The 20,084-nt window shown below is 41.3% G+C and overlaps 1 protein-coding gene and 1 pseudogene across 7 annotated transcripts in view; both read right to left on the bottom strand.

Moving 5' to 3' along the window:
* The window catches only part of TMEM108 (transmembrane protein 108), a 332,433-nt gene that overhangs the window by 82,342 nt on the left and 230,007 nt on the right, over window positions 1-20,084 (bottom strand). The gene's annotated exons all lie outside the window — the stretch shown is intronic.
* On the bottom strand, window positions 16,018-17,336 carry LOC101054043 (microtubule-associated protein RP/EB family member 1 pseudogene; annotated as a pseudogene).

Here is a 20,084-nt window from a genome sequence, read left to right as displayed (position 1 = left end):
ATTCCAGGGATTAGGATGTGGACATTTTTGAGGGACCCTTATTCTGCCTACCACAAACAGAGACCAGAACTTTCTTGTACTATATGATAAATCAGTTAAATAGAAAAACAACAGGCACGATAAAACTTTAAAATCCAAAATATTTCCTTAAGAAGATTAATAAAATTGAATAAATTGCTACCAAGAAGAACTTTAAAAAAGAAAGGAAACTAACAAGAAAGAGAAAAATTTCACTACAGACCCTGCAGATATTAAAAGGCAAATAATATGATACAACAAACAGCCTTAGGTCAATACATTTGGAAATTTGGATGAAATGGACACATGTCATATGAAAATTATGTAAGCTGACAAAAGAAGAAACAAATCTGAATAGTTTGGTATCAACTAAAGAAATGGAATTCATTATTAAAAACCTCCCCACAAACAAAACTCCAGGCACAGAACACTTCATTGATGACTTTTTCCAAAATTTCAGGAAAAGGTAAACTAATCTTGTACAAATGCTTCTAGAGAGTTAAAAAAAAAACAACAGACTCCTAATTCTTTTTATGAGGCCATATAAAAAAACTAATTCTGAAACCTAAGGAGTTATAAGAAAGAAAAACAACAAACTCCTTTACATAAATGTAAAAATGTTACAAAATATTAGCAAATAGAATCCAGCAGTATATGAAAAGGATAATATAGCATGGCCAAGTAGGGTTTACTCCCCATATGCAGGAGTATTTTTAACATTTGAAAAGAAATCAGTGTAGTTCAGCACATAAACAGAAAGGAAAAATTAATTTAATCATCATCTCCATAGATGTATGGAAAAACATTTGACAAAGTTTAACATCTATTTAATATGAAAAACTCGGGAATGCTGGGAAAATGGCCGCCTAAGAACAGCTCAGGACTTCAGCTCCCAGTGAAAGTGCAGAGGGTGAGTGGACGCCGCATTTCCAGACGAACTCTTATTGCCCACAGACCAGGAGATACCCAGGCAGAGGGGTCGCCAGCGTCGCAGTCCCAGCCGGTGCGGCTGTTTTGGCCCCCGCGGGGCTGATTCCCCCCGCGCGGCTGCTGTGATCACGCCCTGTTGCTGCGGTTCTCCTTACAAAAGCCACTGGTCTGGGAGCCCTCTTAGCTGGCGAGCAGAGCCCTGAGACGGCAGAATAGCCCATTCATCTGAAATAGCGAGTCAGGCCAGGAGATTCCTAGGCACAAAATCCGCCAGGAGCCGGCGCCGCAGTTCGAGCCGACTCAGTGAGTCGCAGCACGGGAGATCCAGGCGCCTTTTCAACAAGCGACCAGAACGCGGGGTCGTTCAACTTAAAAGAAAAGACTCTGAGTCAGGGAGCCAGGTGATCAGGCTCGGTTGGTCCCACCCCTCCACCCCCAACAACAACGAAAACAAAAACAGTAATTGGAAACCCTCTGGGCTGAACCGGGAGGGTCCGGCTCTGTGGGGGAGGGGCTTCCGCCATTACTGAGACTCTCCACCTCTGGGGAGGCAGGCTGCCGTTGCCAAGGCAACCCGCCGTTGCCGAGGCAACCTGCCACAACAGAGAGAATCCGCCATGACAGAGGCGGGGCCACCGTTGACCAGACAGTTCTAACTACGCCCATATAAAAAGGACTACAGGGAAGAGCTCAGGGCAGCTGGGCGGAGCCCACAGCAGCTCAGCAAAGCCCCTGTGGGCAGGCAGTGGCTAGGCGTGCTGCTAGCTGGGCGGGTCAGACCTGAAAGAAAAATCAAAAAAGGCATTAGTGCAACGGAAACTCATAAAGCTCCAACTCCCTGGGACAGAGACAGACAACAGGTGGATAAACCCACAAAAATGGGAAGAAACCAGCGCAAAAAGGATGAAAACTCCCGAAACCAGAACACCTCTCCTCCTAAAAGGGATCACAACTCCTCACCAGCAAGGGAACCAGACCGGATGGAGAAGGAGGGTGATGAATTGACAGAATCAGACTTCAGAAGGTGGGTAGTAAGAAACTACAGTGAGGTAAAAGAACATGTTCTAACTGAACGCAAAGAACATAGGAACCTTGAAAAAAGATTGGACGAACTGCTGACGAGAATGGACAGCATAGAGAGGAGTATAAGTGAATTGATGGAGCTGAAAAATGCAACACGAGAACTTCGTGAAGCATGCACAAGCTTCAACAGCCGAATTGACCAAGCAGAAGAAAGGATATCAGAGGTCGAAGATCAACTCAATGAAATAAAAAGAGAAGGCAAGAACAGAGAAAAAAGAGCAAAAAGGAATGAACAAAATCTTCAAGAAATGTGGGACTATGTGAAAAGACCTAATCTACGTCTGATAGGTGTACCTGAATGTGATGAAGAGAATGAATCCAAGCTGGAAAATACTCTTCAGGATATTATCCAGGAAAACTTCCCCAACCTAGCAAGGCAGACCAATATTCAAATCCAGGAAATACAGAGAACACCACAAAGATATTCCTCAAGAAGAGCAACCCCAAGGCACATAATCGTCAGATTCACCAGGGTTGAAATGAAAGAGAAAATGCTAAGGGCAGCCAGAGAGAAAGGTCGGGTTACCCACAAAGGGAAGCCCATTAGACTCACAGCAGATCTCTCAGCAGAAACCCTACAAGCCAGAAGAGATTGGGGGACAATATTCAACATCCTTAAAGAAAAGAACTTTCCACCCAGAATCTCCTATCCAGCCCAACTAAGCTTCATAAGTGAAGGAAAAATAAAATCCTTTGTGAACAAGCAAGCACTCAGAGATTTCATCACCACCAAACCTGCTCTACAAGAACTCCTGAAAGAGGCTCTACACATATAAAGGAACGACCAGTACCAGCCACTCCAAAAACACACCAAATGGTAAAAGAGCATCAACACAATCAAGAATCTGCATCAACTAACCAACAAAACAGCCAGGTGGCATCAAAATGACAGCATCAAATTCACACATAACAATGCTATCCCTAAATGTCAATGGACTAAATGCCCCAATCAAAAGACACAGACTGGCAAATTGGATAAAAAGCCAAAACCCATCAGTGTGCTGTATCCAGGAAACCCATCTTACATGCAAGGATACACAAAGGCTCAAAATAAAGGGATGGAGGAAGATCTACCAAGCAAATGGAGAGCAAAAAAAGGCAGGAGTTGCAATTCTCATCTCTGATAAAATAGACTTTAAAGCAACAAAGATCAAAAGAGACAAAGAAGGACATTACATAATGGTAAAAGGATCACTGCAACAAGAAGAGCTAATGATCCTAAATATATACGCACCCAATACAGGAGCACCCAGATACATAAGGCAAGTTCTTAATGACTTACAAAGAGACTTAGACTCCCACACAATAATAGTGGGAGACTTTAACACCCCATTGTCAATATTAGACGGATCAACCAGACAAAAAATCAACAAGGATATCCAGGACCTGAATACAGACCTGGAACAAGCAAACCTAATAGACATTTACAGAACTCTCCACCCCAAATCCACAGAATATACATTCTTCTCAGCACCACATCACACCTACTCTAAAATTGACCACATAATTGGCAATAAATCACTGCTCAGCAAATGCAAAAGAACAGAAATCATAACAAACAGTCTCTCAGACCACAGTGCAATCGAGTTAGAACTCAGAATGCAGAAACTAACTCAGAACCGCACAGCTTCATGGAAACTGAACAACTTGCTCTTGAATGTTGACTGGATAAACAATGAAATGAAGGCAGAAATAAAGATGTTCTTCGAAACCAATGAGAACGAAGACACAACATACCAGAATCTCTGGGACACATTTAAAGCAGTCGCTAGAGGAAAATATATAGCAATGAGTGCCCAAATGAGAAGAAAGGAGAGATCTAAAATTGACACCCTATCATCAAAATTGAAAGAGCTAGAGGAGCAATATCAAAAAAACTCATAACCTAGCAGAAGACAGGAAATAACTAAGATCAGAGCAGAACTGAAGGAAATAGAGACACAAAAAACTCTTCAAAAAATCAATAAATCCAGGAGCTGGTTTTTTTTAAAAGATCAACAAAATAGACAGACCACTAGCCAGATTAATAAAAAAGAAAAGAAAGAATAACCAAATTGATGCAATAAAAAACGATAAAGAGGATATCACCACAGATTCCACAGAAATCCAAACCATCATCAGAGATTATTACAAACAACTCTATGCACATAAACTAGTAAACCTGGAAGAAATGGATAAATTCCTGGACACCTGCATCCTCCCAAGCCTAAACCTGGAAGAAGCCGAAACCCTGAATAGACCAATAACATGGTCTGAAGTCGAGGCAGCAATAAAGAGCCTACCACCCAAAAAAAGCCCAGGTCCAGATGGGTTCACAGCTGAATTCTACCAGACATACAAAGAGGAGCTGATACCATTCCTTCTGAAACTATTCCAGACAATCCAAAAAGAGGGAATCCTTCCCAAATCATTTTACGAGACAAACATCATCCTGATACCAAAACCCAGCAGAGACTCAACAAGAAAAGAAAATTTCAGGCCAATATCCATGAAGAACATAGATGCAAAAATCTTCAATAAAATACTGGCAAACCGATTGCAACAGCATATCAAAAAGCTCATCCAACATGATCAAGTAGGGTTCATCCCGGGGATGCAAGGCTGGTTCAACATACGCAAGTCCATAAACGTAATCCACCACATAAACAGAACAAAAGGCAAAAACCACATGATTATCTCAATTGATGCAGAGAAGGCCTTTGACAAAATTCAACAACTCTTTATGCTAAAAACCCTCAATAAACTAGGTATTGACGGAACGTATCTCAAAACAATAAAAGCTATTTACGACAAACCAACAGCCAATATCATACTGAATGGGCAAAAACTGGAAGCATTCCCTTTGAAATCTGGCACTAGACAAGGATGCCCTCTCTCACCACTCCTATTCAATATAGTACTGGAAGTTCTAGCCAGAGCAATCAGGCAAGAAAAAGAAATAAAGGGTATCCAAATTGGAAAGGAGGAAATCAAATTGTCTCTATTTGCAGATGACATGATTGTATATCTGGAAGACCCCATCATCTCAGCCCAAAGTCTCCTGAAACTGATAAACAACTTCAGCAAAGTCTCAGGATACAAAATCAACGTGCAAAAATCACAAGCATTCCTATACTCCAGTAATAGACTTCAAGAGAGCCAACTCAAGAACGAACTGCCATTCACAGTGCTACAAAGAGAATAAAGTACCTAGGAATACAACTAACAAGGAACGTAAAGGACCTCTTCAAGGGGAACTACAAGCCATTGCTCAACAAAATAAGAGAGGATACAAACAGATGGAGAAACATTCCATGTTCATGGTTAGGAAGAATCAACATCGTGAAAATGGCCATACTGCCCAAAGTAATTTACAGATTCAACGCTATTCCCATCAAGCTACCAATGACCTTCTTCACAGAACTGGAAAAAAACACCTTAAACTTCATATGGAACCAAAAGAGAGCCCGCATAGCCAAGTCAATTCTAAGCAAAAAGAACAAAGCAGGAGGCATCACACTACCAGACTTCAAACTATACTACAAGGCTACAGTAATCAAAACAGCATGGTACTGGTACCAAAACAGAGATATAGACCAATGGAACAGAACAGAGGCCTCAGAGGAAATACAACATACCCACAACCATCTGATCTTCGACAAACCTGACAGAAACAAGCAATGGAGAAAGGACTCCCTGTTTAATAAATGGTGTTGGGAAAACTGGCTAGCCATGTGCAGAAAGCAGAAACAGGACCCCTTCCTGACACCTTACACCAAAATTAACTCCAGATGGATTAAAGACTTAAACATCAGACATAATACCATAAAAACCTTAGAAGAAAATCTAGGCAAAACCATTCAGGACATAGGTGTAGGCAAGGACTTCATGACCAAAACGCCAAAAGCAATGGCAACAAAAGCCAAAATAGACAAATGGGACCTAATCAAACTCCACAGCTTCTGCACGGCAAAAGAAACAGTCAGTAGAGTGAATCGGCAACCAACAGAATGGGAAAAAATTTTTGCAGCCTACCCATCTGACAAGGGGCTGATATCCAGAATTACAAAGAACTAAAGCAGATCTACAAGAAAAAAACAAACAAGCCCATTCAAAAATGGGCAAAGTATATGAACAGATACTTTACAAAAGAAGACATACAGGAGGCCAACAAACATATGAAAAAATGCTCATCATCACTGGTCATCAGAGAAATGCAAATCAAAACCACACTGAGATACCATCTCACACCAGTAAGAATGGCGATCATTAAAAAATCGGGAAACAACAGATGCTGGAGAGGATGTGGAGAAATAGGAACACTTTTACACTGTTGGTGGGAATGTAAATTAATTCAACCATTGTGGAAGACAGTGTGTCGATTCCTCAAGGACCTAAAAATAGAAATCCCATTTGACCCAGCAATCCCATTACTGGGTATATATCCAAAGGATTATAAATCATTCTACTACAAGGACACGTGCACACGAATGTTCATTGCAGCACTGTTTACAATAGCAAAGACCTGGAACCAACCCAAATGCCCAACGATGATAGACTGGATAGGGAAAATGTGGTACATATACACCATGGAATATTACGCAGCCATCAAAAACGATGAGTTCACGTCCTTTGCAGGGACATGGATGAACCTGGAAACCATCATTCTCAGCAAACTGACACAAGAGCAGAAAATCAAACACCGTATATTCTCACTCATAGGCGGGTGTTGAACAATGAGAATACATGGACACAGGGAGGGGAGCACTACACACTGGGGTCCGTTGGGGGGAAATGGGGGAGGGGTGGGGGGTGGGGAGGTGGGAAGAGATAGCATGGGGAGAAATGACAGATACAGGTGAGGGGACGGAAGGCAGCAAAGCACACTGCCATGTGTGTACCTATGCAACAATCTTGCATGTTCATCACATGTACCCCAAAACCTAAAATGCAATTAAAAAAAAAAAAAAAAGAAAAACTCCCTGTAAACTAAGAAGGAACTTCCTTGACTGGATAGAAAAAAATCTACAAAAACCTATGGGAAGCATCATGCTAAATGGTAAGTGAGATACTGAAAAACATTCCCCTAATATTGGGAAAGAGACCAGGCGACAGATTCCCAATTAATAAGAAGGGGATAAAATTTATATATGCTTACATGGAAAAGACTCCAAGGCATATTAAATTTTTTAAAAAGTTAACCTGATATATGTAAGCTGTAACAATACGAAACAACAACAAAACTGTATTTAGTTTAATGGAAAACATTCTGGAAGCATATGCCAAAAACTGCCAACAGCAATTTCTTCATGGGAATACAGGGCATCCGTGTTTGTGAATATGGAGAATGGTGACGTTTGAAGGGAATTTTAATATGTTTTGTATATGCCTGTATGATTTGAAACAAGAGTATATTCATGTAATATAATCATAATAATACAATATAAAAAAAAAGAATCTTGATTTTAATAAAACAACTTACTTGCTACCTGAGCAGTGTTTTGGAGCACAGTTTGAAAACCTTGAACTTGCCACACATATTTCCTCATCCATACTTGCATACATGGCATTTTATATCCCACGTATAAAAACATTCTCTTCTTCCCTTTACCTGTTTAGTAAGCTTCTACTCAACCATCAAGATTCCCACAGTGTTTTCTAACAGAATCATCTGAGGCACTTGTTCAGAATACAAATTCATGGGCCTCAACTAAATGTTCGAAATCTAGATTTGTCTTGTTACCAAGCTCCTGGGGGAATTCAGATGTGCAGTCAGGGTTGGGAACCATTCACTGCAGATCCTGCTCAGCCAAATGATTCTTAACAAGACATGACTTATAGTGGGATTAACTCTAAACATTTTTGGAAGGGAGGAGGGTAGTAGATCATGTATGTCTGCACCTTGCCAAGATTTCTGGAGCTCAGAAAGGGCAAGGTAGAAGGGAAAGGAGTTGAAATGGCTCCAGGTACCTTGAGGAACCCTGCCTTCTGCATCTTAAGCAGTATAATATAATGAGTTTGATGGATTTATTAAGGACATAGAAGTGGGTCAACAAACAAGTTCGGGGCATAGGATATCTAAGGGGCTTATAATGAGGCTCAGAAAAATTCCATAGCTCTATGAAGGTTGCAGCTGTCCCATAAAAAATCTCAGCAGTGGGCCGGGCGCAGTGGCTGACGCCTGTAATCCCAGCACTTTGGGAGGCCCAGGTAGGAGGATAACTTGAGCCCAGGGGTCTGAGACCAGCCTGGACAACACAGGGAGACCCTGTCTCTACAAAAAATGATATTAGCTGGGTATGGTGGTACATGCCTGTGGTCCCAGCTACTCGGGAGGCTGAGATGGGAGGACTGCTTGAGCCTGGGAGGTTGAGGCTGCAGTGAGCTGTGATAGTGCCACTGCACTCCAGCCTGGGCAACTGAATGAGACCCTATCTCAAACACAACCAACCAATAGCAACAAAACAACTCAGTGGTGGTAATTTAAACTTGTTTTTTCTTCTGGTATTTCCAATTACATGGGCTTTACAGGGTACCAGAAAGAAAACAACCCACTGCTTGTTTTGATTGATTGTTCTAATTGCTATTAACATTTTTGGGATTGACCTCTGTATGTTACTCAAGGTTCGATTAAAAAAATCCCCTTATAACCTTTGACTCCCATCTTCATAAAATATCTCCATACAAAAGCAAACTATGAAGGTGTTATCATACGAGCAACTGGTGTTAGTACAGTGTCGATCCCATTTAAAACATCTAAGCATTTTAGTGTCATTTACCATTCAAGTAATGATAACATGACTTATTTGCATAAAATCTCTGGGACCTTCTTAATTTCTCATTGGAAATGAGGTATAGGGCTGAGCTGTTGTGATTATTTATTACCTTTGTTCCTTCACGCTCCAAGTTTAGGTTTCACTGAAAAAAAGTGAAGGTAATCCACAGAGAAGAAAGTAAGTTACACACCATTTTTCTTTGTTTTTTTTCATTAATTATTCTATCTGATACAGGCCAGTTCTTGTCAGTTTCCTATTTGTTGTATAGTTTAACTTCAGGGCTGTTTCTGAATCGATTTTTTGTTTTGTTTTTTTGAGATGGAGTCTTGCTCTGTTGCCCAGGCTGGAGTGCAGTGGCACTAACTTGGCTCACTGCAACCTCCATCTCCTAGGTTCAAGAGATTTTCCTGCCGCAGCCTCCCGAGCAGCTGGGATTACAGGTGGCACCACCACACCTGGCTAAGTTTGTATTTTTATTAGAGCTGGGGTTTTGCCACATTGGCCAGGCTGGTCTTGAACTCCTGACCTCAGGTGATCCACCCAGCTTGGCCTTCCAAAGTGCTGAGATTACAGGCGTGAGCCACCACACCTGGCTGAATCCATGCTCTACTCCCCACAGTTGGGATGTAAATTCCAGATCTCACCTGGAAATATTTCTATATTTAGAATATATAAAAATTACTATGTGAGGACTGGCATGGCTCATGCCTGAAATCCCAGCTGTTTGGGAGGCAGAGGCAGGCAGATCTCTTGAGGTCAGGAGTTTGCAACCAGCCTGGCCAACATGGTGAAACCCCGTCTCTACCCAAAACACAAAAATTAGCCAGGTGTGGTGGCACACACCTGTAGTCCCAGCTACTTGGGAGGCTGGGACAGGAGAATTGCTTAAACCTGGGAAGTGGAGGACAGCAAGCTGAGATCACACAACTGCACCCCAGCCTGGGCGACAGAGCAAGATTCCATCTCAAAAAACAAACAAAAAAAAGCCCAAATTACTATATGTAAAAATACCTCTTAAGTTTTTTTGTGAGAATTAAATGAGTTAATATACATAAAGCATTAAGCACTGTGCTGAGCATCCTGAAGTGTTAGGTACTATATATAAACAATGCCTCCTCTGCAGGGAAGCATCATCAGACAGGTAGGAGGTGAAGTGTTTCATGTGATTTTCACCATTATAAAGGTACACCCATGATCACAGGGAATAGGACTGCTGCAAATGCACCTACCACCAGAGTATTTGAGGAAACATTCTCTCCAAGAGGAAATTCTGTTCATTCTCCATGGAGAACACATGATGTTCTAAAGGAATCTGATTTAAAGAGTATATCTAAACAACCAAATCATATCAAGTTTAGTCCGATTTCTTTGTTCTGGGTAGAAATGTTCTCTGGGTGGGGGAAAGCTTAAGGCCACATCCATCCATCTTCCTGCTGCTTTGGATGTAGTGAGGTTTTACTTAATTAACTGCATCAGAATGCTGCTTATCTGTTACAGCACAATTTCAGAAGTATTAGAGAAATCAGTTTAGGGCAGGAGGTTGAACTCTTCTGAAACCGTCCCGCATACACATTTGATTGTGAGGAAGGCACAGCTACTAATTTACCCAGTTGTTCAGGCATGAGGTGTATAAATGACCATGGGGCAAGAAACAATTGCTCTTTTCTATTAACAATTTCACATAATTCTCCCTTCTATCCCGGGGCTTGATTAAAATGCAACTGAAATTGTCCCTTTATTGGGATCTCCAGGTCCATCATGCTGAACCTGGCCTAAGGCTCCCAGTGAGTGAGGGATGATGTTGGAAACATGAAGTACGTCTTTGATTTTTATGCTGTAGCAGCAAATTTCTCCACCCAGTGCTTCCGAATTTGCTTGCTCTTGAACCTAAGTGATTATCCGTGTTCCACAAAGTTGAACAAATTATTGATCTGTATATTTTTATTTTGAGAGTGTTTGGTAACCAATCTGAAAGATGCCCTAACTAAAATTTTTTGGATTTCATTTAGTTGAATGGCAAATTTTAACATTAAACTATCTATAGCAAACATCTATTTGTTTGAGGTGATAAGCCTATCTTAGAAGGTGTTTTGAAATCATATCAACATAGCTTCTCTCAGTTTTCATTATATCATCTACCATCATTATATCATAATTTCTATCTAGCATCTCCCAGAGACAACTGACAATCCCATACAAAGGAGCAAGGAAAAACATTCTTTGCCAAACAGAATGAACTGGCTAGAAGTAACTCTACTAACCTCCATGACAACTTACAAAGGATCGGGATTCAATAAAATCGCATTTGTCAGTAGTTTGTTCAGGGAGTAGATACGCATGAGATACTGTATTAGATACTTGACTATTCCATGGTGCTTTGTTTAAACCCAGTTTTTACTGGGTTAATAGAATCATTAACTGAGGTCACTCATACCCATAGACATACTCAGACTTGATCCATTTTTTAAAAGGTTTTTTAAGTAAGGTTTAGGAAGAGTTTTAATCTGTATTCTTTATGAGTGATCTGCTCATTAGTCCTAAACCTCACTACATAAAAATGTCTGGAGCAGGTGAGTTATTAAAAATACCAAGACCCTTCTTGCCAGCCAGCCACAGGCTCAATTCCAGTAGCACCAAGGCAGGTCTTTGAGGGACTTAAGCCTCCTACTTGTCGAAGTTCCCTGCCTGTTTTTAAAACAAAGAGGAGCACGGGATTCAAGTGTTGAAAGCAGAAAAACAGAGACTACTCAAATGTGGGTATTAACTAGTTGCACATCCAAGAAAACACAGGATTAGAGAAGCAGATAGCAGAAAGAGACTACCTAAGAAAATTAAACCAGTCCAACTCATATTGGTCTGTTTCTTCTTTCCTGATAAGAGAAACTTTTTTAGTTGCTAAGGCAGTGAGGATCTAGAGGTACAATTTACGTAAGTGTTCAATGGATATACAGGCGTGCTCAGGACCATTTAGTGGCCAACAGCCCAGATATTTCACTACTGTTTTATTCCCCTTGCTATTATCCTGTGTAGCCCAAGGTTGACAGAGGTAGGAACTTGAGAGTCACATTTGGGAATCCCTTTCAGAATTGTTAAAATGCTGAGTGTAGGCCTGGTGCAGTGGCTCATAACTGTAATCCCAGCCCTGTGGGAGGCCAAGGCAGGAAGATTGCTTGAGCCTAGGAGTTTGAGGCCAGCCTAGGCAACACAGTGGAAGTCCCATCTTTAAAGAAAAAAATTTTTTAAGTACCTGAGTGTGATGGCATGTGCCTATAGTCCTAGCTACTTGGCAGGCTGAGGTGGGAGTGTTCCTTGAGCCCAGGAGTTCAAGGTTACAATAAGCTATGATCACACCACTCTACACCAGCCTGGGCAGCAGAATGAGAGACCCTGTTTCTTAAAATAATAATAATAATAAAAGCTGGGTGTTTTGGTAAATTAGAGATGACCACAAATTATTTGCTGCTCTTCTCAATTATGTGTTTGCTCTATTTCTAGGGCTCTGTGTGGCTCAGAAGAAGAGTTTTATCACTTTATATCATCTCATTGAGATATCATAGAAGGAGTTTGTTGAAAATTTGGGGAGTTCCACTCTGGAGGTAATGTTTGTCTTGAGGTTTGATATTTCATTTATTAATTCAACACACATTTAATGAGAACCTATTGTGTTCTGTCACACAAGTGACCAAATGCTTAGGGAATAATGAGGTAGTTGTGAAAGTCTTCATTTGTGGGCTATAACAGGAAATGTTATTGGCAGGGGGGACACCAGTGGGTCAAGATAGCTTCATTAAGTTCATGTCATGATGTGCCCCCTCCATCTCAAACACATAGCAATGCCAGTTATAATATAACAACAGAAAACTAAAAAGATATAACTAGACTCCCAAACAAGATAAACATATCCACGGGCCAGAACAGAACAGAAAGGCAAAGCACTGACGGAAGCTCAAGCATCTGGGCGCCCAGTCTGGAGGCAGGCAGGCAGTGATAGTGCTCTAGTTCTGGCAGGAAAAAGGGACAAACATGACTCATAAAAACTAGGGGATTGGGATTAGCCTCATGGCTTCATGTTTGGGGCTCAGGTGGGGCTCTTTTGCTTGAAAAAGTAGAGTGAAAAAGTGTGTCATTGCTTGCTACCACTAGGGGCTATAGCTTTTAGCAAGTGGTAGGTCTACAAAAGAAGAACAAAGACATGGTCTGATCAGAAACTGAACCAGGCTGCCAGTGGGTGCGCATCAATGTCTCTCTGAGGCAAGAGCTTCAAAACACCATTTAAAGACAGAATTCTAGACTGGTGTCCCAGTGGAGAATACTGAAAACCAACCTTCCTTCCCAACCTCGCTTCCCCCAGCCACAGAAAAAGTAAATTATCTTCCTCTTAAAATGAGCTTGAAAATCAAAATTCTAAAACACAGGAGGAAACCTAATCCTAATAACAAAATCAGCAATTGCTTTTAAAACTTATTCTAGAGCTATGTTATCTAATATGGTAGCCACTAGCCATATGGATGATTTATATTTAAATAAAAATTAATTAAAATTAAATGAAATTCAAGGGCTCAACAGCCACCATATTGGACAGTGCAGATACAACTTCTTTTATTTCATAGCACTGTAGATGAAATATATTTTACAAAACAATTCAACAAGGATTTTAAAACAAATTTATGATGCTCAAAAGATAAATGAAGAAAACTTTCCACCTGAAGAAATCATAAAACAAAGAATGCCAAAATAAGGCAAGAACAAATAAATAAAGCCCTGATAAACATACTCATCGAAGATAAAAGGAAAAACACCTTGAAACATGGAATAAGCCTTAGGTAGTGATTCAATAAATAACAAACTATTATAGAAAACAAAACTGAGGAATTAATTCAGGATGTAGCACAAAAGATAAACTGAAACGATCTTGCGAAAACTAGTTGAGAAGGAAGGTTGTAGATAATTCTTGGCTTGTATAAGTTAGGGTTTTGTTATTAATCTGGGGTAGTCTGAACAATACAGGCAGCAATTCAGAAAAGTAACATGCAAAGAAGAGAAAAAAGCCATTTTTTGGAAGAGGTAAACTCGAAACATCTGGCCGATCACCAAACAGCCCTTAGTCCCAGCAGCCATGGAAGTTGGGATTCAGCATTTCCAGGGATGTGCTGCTGTGACCTTTCAGGCTCCTGCACCATGCAAAGAGGACAAAGTCAGCCATTGTGTAGTGAAGGTGGCCATTTGAAGACAGACTGAAGGAACAAGAAGAATCTGTTGCTAGTGCTTAGAAACTAGTTTCCCTGAAACTAGGGAAACTAGAGGTAGGCCTCCAGGTGTCAGGCCTAAGCACTGCTGGCTCTGGAATAAATGGCCCTTTCTATACATAAACTACTTAGGACTCTGGGAAGTGTGAGACTCTCAACACAGGGTATGAAGGTGGAGGAAAGGGCTAACTCTGTAGAATCCAGCATCATTCATGACATGCCCTGCGGGGGGATAATGCTGCTTCTTCCTGCTATCTTGGAGCTGGTGACCAAATAGAAGAGACCAAACAGAAGGATGGGAAAGACATGGCTGGCTGCATGACAAGCTACACCCTGAAGTGCCATGCAATCTCTAATAGCCCACTGATCAGGAAGACTTCCTGTCAGAATGCTTTAGAATTGTACTTTCCAGGATGGTACCCACTAGGCACATGTGGCTAGTGAGTGCTTAAAATGTGGCTTGTCCACGTTTGCTACCGGGAAACATTCTGCACAAGTCTTGTCTCTTACATCTCTTGGTTCAAAAATGTGATTGCTGAATTTTCTGAGTATCTGTGAGATACCAAATATGTGGATATGAGTTATAATTTTCAAAAACTCAGCAATACCAGACACCACCTACAATTTTATCTTTCTTTGAAATTTCTAAGTTCGCATGTGCTATCTCATTGCCATTGTTGGAAACATCCGTTATCAGCACACAGTACTATAATTGCTGAAGGTATAAGAAATTAAGCTTCATCTGGATTGACCTGATGACAGAGCTTGAAAGGTGTTTTTGGAAGAGTTTCCTGATTCAGTCTCTTATTTGTCTCACTTTCAATAAGCAGACTACAGAGGAAAGCTGCTGATTATGTGAACTTTTTGGTTGCTCAGATTCTGAAAAAATAGCACTTTCCTGTAATTAAATTGTAAGGAGTTAATTGTAATTAAATTGTACAGCATAAGAGAAAATCTGTCACTTCTCAGAATTAGCTCTGAGAATAAAACTGAAATGACAGGGTAATTAAGACCTGAAATGCAAAGGTTTTCAGATGGTTCTTGTCCAGGATGGAATACATGGTTTATTTCCTGAAATCTTTGTTGTGTTATTTTCCCTTATGCTGGTAGATAATCAGAAAGATCACCACACCTCCAAGCACAGGATGCTAGGTTATTAATCTGGGGAAGAAATGATTTCTCTACCTTTTGCTTATTTGCTGAAATTCAAAGGTGGATATAAACCACTGCCACCTCACTCTTTATAAAAATCCTATTTAAAAATACATTTTCCTTTTTTTTTTTTTTTTTTTTTGAGACGGAGTTTCGCTCTTGTTACTCAGGCTGGAGTGCAATGGCACGATCTCGGCTCACTGCAACCTCCGCCTCCTGGGTTCAGGCAATTCTCCTGCCTCAGCCTCCTGAGTAGCTGGGATTACAGGCACGCACCACCATGCCCAGCTATTTTTTTTGTTTTTTAGTAGAGACGGGGTTTCACCATGTTGACCAGGATGGTCTCGATCTCTTGACCTCGTGATCCACCCGCCTCGGCCTCCCAAAGTGCTGAGATTACAGGCTTGAGCCACAGTACCCGGCCTAAAAATACATTTTTAAAATGGCACAAATTATTATATTTTTAACACTTAAAATCTAAGTAATGTAGATAAGATAAAAATTCTCACTACTTTTGCTACCCCTCACATAACTCTGCTGCCAGAGTAAACCATTGCTACCTATTTGTGTGACCTTTCTGAGTTTTCTTGTTTACACACATGCCTACATTAAGATATGTAGTTCAGATAGGCCTTCACATAAATAATACCATATTATACACATTAGTTTTCATTTATCCATATGTTTTGGAAAATGTTCCCTGTTAATACCAATGAACCTTGCTCTTTTTAACTGTTCCTTAGTATTCCCTTGAACAGTGGTCCTTTTTTTTTTTTTTTTTTAAATCAAACAATTCCTTCCTCTATGAGCATTTATGGGGCATTATGCCCCACTTTTTTTTTTTTTTTTTTTTTTTTTTTTTACTCTTAAGGCATTTATTTATTACAACATTCTCTGATTTCACATTAGCTTAAAATTCAATTCAGTCTTTACATTACTCCACTGAGGTCGCCACCTCCTCCAGCACTCAGTGTGACCCGCATCCACACACTGAGCCCCACGGTCAGCCTCTCTGTTTCCCAGGTGAACCAACTCGATGTTAATACTGCTCTGCTACAAGGTAAAAGCTCCTAACTCAAACTTATTGGAAAAGGAGTGAAACGTCTGCAAAGTGCACTTTAAGAAGAGGTACTTTTTGCTTATGAAAAGAAACCAGTGAGTCCTCTAAGGATAATAAAAGGGAGTATTTTACAGTTAAGCACATGATTTGGAGTGAAGAATTCGGATGTTGCTCTGCTGGTCCAGGCTGTTAATACTCTTCTTGCTCCTCCTGTGGACCCCCTTCATCAGGTATCACAAAGCCTTCATCTGTGGCATACAGAATGTCTACAATCCTCTGCAATACAGGGTCGTTTTCCCCTTCATTCTCCTGGCAAATCAATTCAATGTTCCGTAGCTTTCCAAAGTAGAAGTCCCTCTCTTTCTCCAAGTCTTCAACAGTAAGTTTCAATACGTTGACCTGCTGCATCAACTCAGCTGCCTCGTCATCCCCATTGCCCACACCAGGGTTCTTTCGCACCACACCAGGGCCAGCCTTAGGAGCCGCAGCAGTTCTCTGTGTTGAGATGGGCCTCTGGGGAGCTGCACTACCAGAGCTGAGAGGTTTCTTCGGTTTATTCAGAGCTGGAGCAACGACGGAGGGAGCCACTGTCGTTTCCTGACCTTGTCTGGCAGCCACAGGGTCATAGTCTTTTCCATCATAGTTTGCATCAAAAAACTTCTTGAACCACTGAACAAATTCAAAATTGTCCTGAAATTTTCCTTTTACTAATTTGTCCACAGGAATTATTTTGTCAACACCCATCCTCTTAAAACCCGCTTGTAGTATTTTGAAGTTCTGGATGTACTCGTGTTCTAGCTTAGCTTGGAATTTCACTTTCTTCAAGGCAATGGAGCCAGGAAACAGCATGTCCATAAACTGACAATAGGCAGCCCCTGAGCACAACTGTTCAATCTTTGTCAGATTCAACTGCAGAGACTCATTGATCCAGGCCAGCATGTCATGTCGACTTAGATTATCACTGGTCACTGACGTTGAGTATACGTTCACTGCCATCGGCTCTCTGCGGAACCGCGTCCACTGCTCGCACCGGCTCCGGTTCCGTCTTCTTCTCGTTCAAACCGCCAGACCCCGCCCGCTCGCCCGCGCGATGACCTCACACGCACCCCCCCCCCCCCCCCCACTTTTCATCATTACAAACCATGCTGCAATGTACTTCACCTTTTATAAAGAGGCATGGAGACAGAGAGTAAATACATTTTTAACTTTACAAAAACCAAAGGAGGAGAAATAAAATTATGATGGGCAAGAGGAGAAGCACAATAGTAAAACAAGGGCATGTTTTCACCTGGTGCCAGGTACAGGGATTCTTCTTTGGTACCATCTGAAAACTTGAATTAAACATTGATTAATTAAAATGCCAAGCTGAAGAAAGTCTTCTAAGCACATCAGAGATGAAGAGTTTATGCAGGAATGTAAGAAAAAACATGACTGTGTAACGAAACATGGATATGCTGTTGTGCGGGAAGAATGTAAATGAGACTGTGATCCTGTATCTCTGGAATCCAGCGGGGAGCCCCAGGTAGCCTTAAATGCAACTGAGAAAACCTGGGAAGGAGAGCCTTGTAAATCCCTTTTAGAGTCCCTTTTGATTCTTATTTGCTTAATTACTCTCTTACCTCAAAGAAAAGCAGCAAAAGTACGTTTGGCAGAGAGGCCTGTGGCCAAGAAAACTCACCGGAGTCCAAAATTAAAATTTTCTAAAAATACTCTTTTGCCCTTGTTTATCTTTTGGAATAAGCCATTACGTGCTGGGATATTCAGCCAATTTGGTCTTACTATTAGGAGGAGTCATAGGGATGATCAAACCCACCCTCCTATGTGGTAAACAAGGTAACCAAAGCCCAGAGAGGGAAAGTGACTTGGGAATGTCACAGAGCTGCTTAGCAGCAGAGACAAGACCAGGAGCAATGCTACCCTGAAACAGCCTTCTGCTGCTCATCAGAGCATGCCTTACCATCACCACCCAGTGAGCCAGCTGCTGACGTGGTTCTGCCATAAAGCGCCACCTCTGCTCATCACTTTCTTAGCCACGTGACATAACATTTTTTGTTTAAACCAAACTTCTCTGCCCTTTGTTACAATGCACAGAAAAAGATGCTCAACAGCTATGATTATACTTAGCTATGTGTGGTGTCTACCACAAAGGTTAATTTTTAAAAAAATATATATTTTATTGCACATTAGGTTCTGGGGTACATGTACAAAACATGCAGGATTGTTGCATAGGTACATATATGGCAATGTGGTTTGCTACCTCCATACCCCTGTCACCTACATCTGGCATTTCTCCCCATGTTATCCCTCCCCAACCCTCCTACCCACCACTGTCCCTCCCCTATTCCCACCCAACAGATCCCAGTGTGTGATGCTCGCCTCCCTGTGTCCATGTGTTCTCACTGTTCAACACCTGCCTATGAGTGAGAACATGCAGTGTTTGTTTTTCTGTTCTTGTGTCAGTGTGCTGAGAATGATGGTTTCCAGATTCAGCCATGTCCCTACAAAGGACATAAACTCATCATTTTTCATGGCTGCATAGCATTCCATGGTTCTATGTGCCACATTTTCCTTGTCCAGGAATTTTTTTTTGAGCCTATGTGTGTCCTTGCATGTGAGACGGGCTTCCTGCATAGAGTACACTGACAGTTTTTGAGTTTTTATCCAATTTGCCAGTCTGTGTCTTTTGATTGGGGTATTTAGCCCATTTACATTTAGGGTTAATATTGTTATGTGTGAATTTGATCCTGCCATTTTGATGCTAGCTGGTTGTTTTGCCCATTAGTTGATGCGGTTTCTTCATTGCTTCGATGCTTTTTACCATTTGGTACATTTTTAGAGTGGCTGATACTGGTTGTTCCTTTCTATGTTTAGCGCTGCTTTCAGGAGCTCTTCTGGCTTGTAGGGTTTCTGCTGAGAGATCTGCTGTGAGTCTGATGGGCTTCCCTTTGTGGGTAACCCGACCTTTCTCTCTGGCTGCTCTTAGCATTTTCTCCTTCATTTCAACCCTGGTGAATCTGACAATTATGTGCTTTGGGGTTGCTCTTCTTGAGGAATAGCTTTGTGGTGGTGTCTGTATTTCCTGGAATTGAGTATTAGCCTGCCTTGCTAGATTGGGGAAGTTTTCCTGGATAATATCTTGAAGAGTGTTTTCTGGCTTGGATTCATTGTCTCCGTCACATTCAGGTACACCTATCAAACACAGATTAGGTCTTTTCACATAGTTCCATATTCTTCTCTAAGCTGTTTATTCTCATTAGCATTTTGTCAAACCCTTTTTCAAGGTTCTTAAGTTTCTTTGCATTGGGTTAGAACATGTTCTTTTAGCTCAGAAAAGTTTGTTATTACCCACATTCTGAAGCCTGTTTCTGTCAATTCATTGGACTCATTCTCTATCCAGCTTTGTTCCTTTGCTGGTGATGAGTTGTGATCCCTTGGAGGAGGAGAGGCGTTCTGATTTTGGGTGTTTTCATCCTTTTTACACTGGATTCTTTCCATCATTGTGGATTTATCTACCTGTGGTTTTTGTAGTTGGTGACTTTCAGATGGAGTCTCTGAGTGGGCTTCCTTTTTGTTGATGATTAAGTTATTTCTTTCTGTTTTTTAATTTTTCTTCTAAAAGTCAGGCCCCTCTGCTGTAGGACTGCTGGAGGTCCACTCCAGATCCTGCTTGCCTGGGGATCACCTGTGGCAGCTGCAGAACAGTAACAGTTGCTGCCAGTTTCTTCTTCTGTTATCTTTGTCCCAGAAGGATACCTGCCAGATGTCAGCCTGAGGTCTCCTTTATGAGGTCACTCTTTGGATATATGGGGGTCAGGGAGCCACTTGAGGAGACAGTCTGTC

Source organism: Saimiri boliviensis, chromosome 9, assembly GCF_048565385.1.
Source record: "Saimiri boliviensis isolate mSaiBol1 chromosome 9, mSaiBol1.pri, whole genome shotgun sequence".
Lineage (NCBI taxonomy): Eukaryota > Metazoa > Chordata > Mammalia > Primates > Cebidae > Saimiri > Saimiri boliviensis.
The sequence above is the reverse complement of the archived record's forward strand: the minus strand, read 5'-3'. Positions and strand labels throughout refer to the sequence as shown.